Source organism: Monopterus albus, unplaced genomic scaffold (genome assembly GCF_001952655.1).
Source record: "Monopterus albus unplaced genomic scaffold, M_albus_1.0 scaffold28.1, whole genome shotgun sequence".
Lineage (NCBI taxonomy): Eukaryota > Metazoa > Chordata > Actinopteri > Synbranchiformes > Synbranchidae > Monopterus > Monopterus albus.
The window spans coordinates 3,515,656-3,521,401 of record NW_018127908.1 but is presented as its reverse complement, the minus strand read 5'-3'; positions in this window follow the sequence as shown (position 1 = coordinate 3,521,401).

Genomic DNA, 5,746 nt, shown 5'->3' with positions numbered 1-5,746 from the left:
TGCTGATGATACTTAGATGCTTTTACTTAAGGAAGGTTTTGAATGCAAGACTTTCACTTGTAAATAAGTATTTTAAATCTAGTGTTTGTATTTTTGATCAAATAAAGGATCTGAATACTTCTTCCACTGCTGACAAATGAAATTGTTACTCTTACTTTTCTCTGCTGAAAACAATACACCTGAAATCCCTTGACAGTCAGACAGAGGGCATTTCTCATACATTTCTCCCCTAAAAGATGAAAACAAAAATGCATCAGACAGTTGTTGTTTTATATACTGCTGTAATTCTCTAGAGGCCTAAGGAGGACTTTGCTCAGAGTCCCAGTATGGCGAGGTAGAAGTTATCCAGCAGTGGCCTCCGTCTGGCATTTTACCCAGAGCACATCCTGTGGGAGCGGGAGCTTTGGAATCGGCTGCACGACCACATCAAACAATGGCTTTTTGTTGTAAACAAAGCCAGGGCAGTTTGCCGGGGGGCCTCTTGCTCTCTTTCTCTCTCTGTCCTCTCGCTCATGGTGCAGATCCAGCCTGCCTACCATAATTCTAGACTGTCAGACAAATGTGCGCCAATGTACCACAAGTTTCTCCATTCCATTTGTGTTTGTGCACAAAGACCATGAACCTGGCAGTACAACAGACAAATTCAACATTGTCAGAAACAGTAAAGCAAGATGAAAAGCAAATCTAAAGGTTTGCCTCAAGAGAACAGTTAAAACTAAATCACCTGAACACTTGTTTGACTGCATGGCAGGAAACATAATGTCCTTTTATTTGTTTATTGTTGAATGTACTGCTGCAGCTGTTTTGTCCAGGGAATAGAGTTTTATGTACATTTGTTTTCTTCACACATACACTTTATGGTTATTACAAGAATACATTTTCCTTAAAATATTTCTGAGTTTGAACTACACTAGTCTTAGACAGAAAAGCACTGCTCTATAAGAGAAAAAAAAGCATTTACAGTAAAGTTTGAGCAAACTGACACATATAGAAAGACTCAAATGTCTTCATTTTCCTTTCTCAGGCAGCTTATTGTAATTATTGCTATATAAATTCCATAATACCTCATACATTATAATGCATAATACCTGTTCTGCTAGGTAAATATTTGTCAAGCTAGTATTTATATTTATAATTTAATATCATGGCAAGGCAAGTTTATATTTATAGCACAAAGGCAGTTCAGAGTGCTTAACACAATGCACACAGACAAAACGTTCAAATACATATATAGATACAAAATTAGAATCGATATTAGGTTAAAACATTAAATGCAAATTAAAAGTAACAATTATATGACAACACAAAGTAGCAACATGTAATTGTAGACACCTAGTACCTTTAGGATGGCATATTGTACCCCTGTACTTCAGTCTTCCTAAGACCAAGATCAGTGGGCATACTTTCTTCCAGAAGTTTGAAACACCAGTGTCTATACAGTTAGCTAAATAGTCCCAAAAACCTTTTAGGACAACTGTGGCAAACTGTTGATTCTCACTGTTCCCAATATACAGTACTTGTACACCTTTACTTCAGTCTTTCCAAGACTAACCTCTGAGTAATAATTTACAATTTAATACATTCAAGTATGTGATTTAAAGGTGGCTTAACCACAACAAAGTGTATGAGTGCAACTAGACTCTTCTAAACTAGTTAAGTTAAAAATTTAGCAGGGTATTTTTCTCCATAATGACTGACTTTAACCACTGCCGTGTGTAGTTATTTTGAATAACTAACTCAATATTTAAGAAGATGTTTTATAAAAATAGATCATTTTCAATTACAGATAACAGCTAGGGAAAACCAGTGTGTTAGCTTTAATCTTAGTTTAGGTTAACCCCAGCTTACCCACTAGCTACATTGCTTTCATTTGACAGATGTCAGTCAAATTCAGGTCTTAACACAATTTCATCCAAATATGTTGATACTGTGTTTTGCATCTTTAGGGCAGAACAGAGCTGCAGCATGGAGGCTCAGTCGGCACACTGACCAGTATAACTAACAAGCCACACTCACCATGAAATTACACGTAACAGGTACCCATAGGTACTGCACTGCAATGTCACATTACATAAAAAACCCATTTCAGGATCAGGAATGATTCAAAACACTACCAAATGTTGCAACATGCTGGAGCCCCTGCTGTTTCCTGTTAGAACCATTACTTTTCATGCATCTGGCCTGTACTTGATCATTGGTGACAATGTAGAATGTTTTCACAGTAGGGCTCATGCTTTCCCAGTAATTAGCTCCACATTATTGTCAGGAGAGTTGACTGCACTCAGATGGTATAGACCAGTGATCACACTTTAGCAATGGTAATGAAAGATTTTAAACACCCAGCTAATTGAAATGCTGGTGCAAGGTAGCAGCTGGGATGCCTGCTCGGCTATTATCACTAGTAATAGTTTCGGTTGGAAAGGGGGGACAGGAAAGGGAAAGGGGCCCATCTCTGTGTCCCAGGAGCCCTGGAGACCCTCAGAGCCTATTAGAATTTGTTGTTCTATTATGGCACCTATGTATATTTTACCCAAACTGATATTCTTTAAGCACCTCATGCAGAGTACCGTAAAATTTGGAGCTGGATAATTGCAAGGTTTGCCGATAATTGTTTCATTAATTCTAGCTGGCTCCTATTGTTCCTGGCCAGACACATGGCTCCAAGTCTGTGCAGAGCTTGGCAGTAGTTTTTAAACAGGGGGAAATGGAACAACCTGCTTCACTGCCCCCACTGATCCCTCGGGTTTCAGCAATTTTTTTTCTTTTTTCTGTCATAGCTCCTGTGTCAAGGGCATTTCCTGTTTCCAGGCTTCTGGAAACCTGTAGAGGTCAATCATTCTAAAAGCTGGTGGAGACACACAGCAGGGGACCAGCTTTACGTACTCTCCCCATATTCCCTTTGATAGAATAAGCGGGATGTTTTTTAAATAAACACCAGTAGCAAAAGTTTTTATGGTCTTGTAAAATATTCTTTTCAAAGAAAATGTACACTGTAAAGTTTAAGAATGGTTTGTGTTGTTTTTGACAAAGGGATTAATATCCTGTTAACATTTATATGCTGATTCTGTTTCATATGAAATGGAAATTACAATGGATTGAATTCTAACCAAGTATGTGCATGCTAATCATACTGTTTTACTATTGGAGATCCACATGCTGACTGCTGAAGAGGAAAGAGACTCTATTGACTTTATTTGAATCCATTGTTGTGCACATGCTCCGATCGCAATGCTGAGAGCTGGAGTTATAAAGTGTGGCAATGGGAAGTACACCAGAGGGCAGAGGCCAGTGGCTTTATTGCTATTTAGGGCACCGCTGTGTGTCTTTGAGGTCTGAACAGTTTAAATTAGATTTGCTTCAGCACATCTCCAGCTGGGAACTATGTAAATTGACAGTAGGGAATGTTATCTGTGCAACAAAAATTAAAGCCTGTACCATCAGCTCTACAGCCACGGGCTCCACACTGAATAGCTAGTCTATAAATTGCTGTATATGGAATATTGAATAGGCTCCTCTTCTTATCTGGTTGCCATCAACAGCAAGAATGTAACCATATGAGCGTATCCTGCTGATAAAATCTATTTCTGCTCTTGTTTTTAAGGACTGAACTTTTTTTCACTTGAGGGAATTAACCCAGCATGAAAATATTTTTCAGTATTTTTTGTTCTTAAAGAAAAACAAGATGCCTGGATTTTTCAATTCATGTGCAGTTTCTCAAAATAAAGGAAGATTCCAGTCCCTTCTCTGTGAGGATTAGAAGAATACATTTCAGCTATGAAAGCATTTCAGTGTGAATCTTCTGGCTGGTGTGGCCTGTAGACCCTGGGCAGGGCTTTACAGTGACAGACAACAATCGTCCGTCATGGCTGATGGCCATTCTTTCCTTGAGCTGTACAAACGTGATGAGCTGAAGCGCCTCTGTGTAGCGGGAAAATAAAGGGCTATCATTTATTATTCAAATGAAATGAGGTCCGGCAGATGGTGGAAGAGGGGCTGTGAGCTTGTGGCAAAAAACCTCCTGCTCTCTACCTCTGTGATTTCAGTCAGTTCGTGACAAAATAAAAAGTTCAAAGTGAATCAGCAATCGTGACGGCTCTCATTAGCATATTTCCAATGAGCAACCTAAAAACAGAGATGCTGGAGCCGGAGATGTATGCCATGCAGAAGCTAATCAGAGTATGCTGTGTATACAGCACGATACTTACTATACTATACTATGGTATGAAAGTATAATTTTATCCTCTTTCAGAGAGGCCCTAATTTCACAGTTTAACCTCTAGAGTCCTGAGCTTTGGAAACCCAAGCTGTGCGGTCCTCATATGAGGACGCAGGGACTCTAGAGGTTAAAGTGTTTTGGAGTCAGCAAAACCATTTTTTATTTTGTTTCATCTATTCACACTCAGTGTACAGCGATTTACAAAGACTTCTGTTTTTGAATAGTTCAGTATTTTGGAGAGAATGAATAAAGTTATTGTCAGTTTCAGAAAACTCATAACCATTTCCAACATCTGTTGTACAGTAAAGCCTATGCTGTGTAAACACTTCTTTCCCTCAGGTTTTATTTTTCCAGGGCCTGTGTATGTTGTGAAAAGAAGAAAATGACACTGTAAGCAACAAATGTGACACAAAAAAAACGACTTGGAAAAGCAATAGTGCAACAGTTTGCGAAATACAGTAGACATACTGGCTTTTATGCAGGGAGTTAGATTGGTTGAGTTGTAACATTGATATCTGTCTCTCAAATATGAAGCTATAGTCAGGAGGCCTTTAATTTAGCTTAACACAGAGAACGAAAACTGGGAAAACCTGTGGCTCTGTCTGAAAGTAACACAATCCACCTACCACCACCTATAAAGCTCACTAACACGTTATATTTAGTTTATTTAATCCAAACAAAACAAAACAAAAAAAAGTAACTTAGTGAAATTCTGATTGCCACATTCACTGGTCGAGGCCAAGAAACAGACTGTGACATAAACTAAGGGGTTGCAGACTGCAGCTACATATTTACTTTACAGACATGTAGAGACTGCTTCTGATCATCTCATTTAACTTTTAAGAAGAAAGCGTGCAAGCATATTTCCCAAAATGAAACCTATTTCTTTAACAAGCCATTTTTCTTATCACAACATATACAGACACAGGCCTGACATAAAACATCAAAAACTGGAAAAGACATGTTATTACTCAATATAGTATACTGTACATCAACTACTGTGAATGGTCATGTATTTCCAGAAATTTACAATGGCTCTATTCACTCAGTGGACACTGTGGCATTATGGAGAGCAGTCACGTCATGCCATTTGCCTGAGTACTGTAAAACACTGCCATGTGTGGGGTTAAGAAACCAAGAACCGCCTTGTAAAAAGGCAAAACACCCCTACGCTGTTCGTCAGACACGTAAGACCTCAGCACCTGTCAAGGGGTTACTTAAGTGTCAGCCTGTAACCATGTGCATCCAGCAACATGCAGTCAGCCTATCGCACATGGTGCTTCATGTTATTTAGTACTTTATTCCGTGGGAGGCCGTTTCTCTTTCTTTACAGTACAGAATACTACTCCATCTTTGATTTGAATTATTGGGCTGGGAGATGCTCTCACCCTCCTAATGTGACTGTATTTCAAAAACTGAAATTTGAGTGAGCTTTTCTGAGGATCCCTGTGGTGCTGTTCTTTTGGACCACAGCAGGCCACAAATCTGGCAGCAGCAGCTTTTTCTCACAGAAAATACAGAGCAATATCT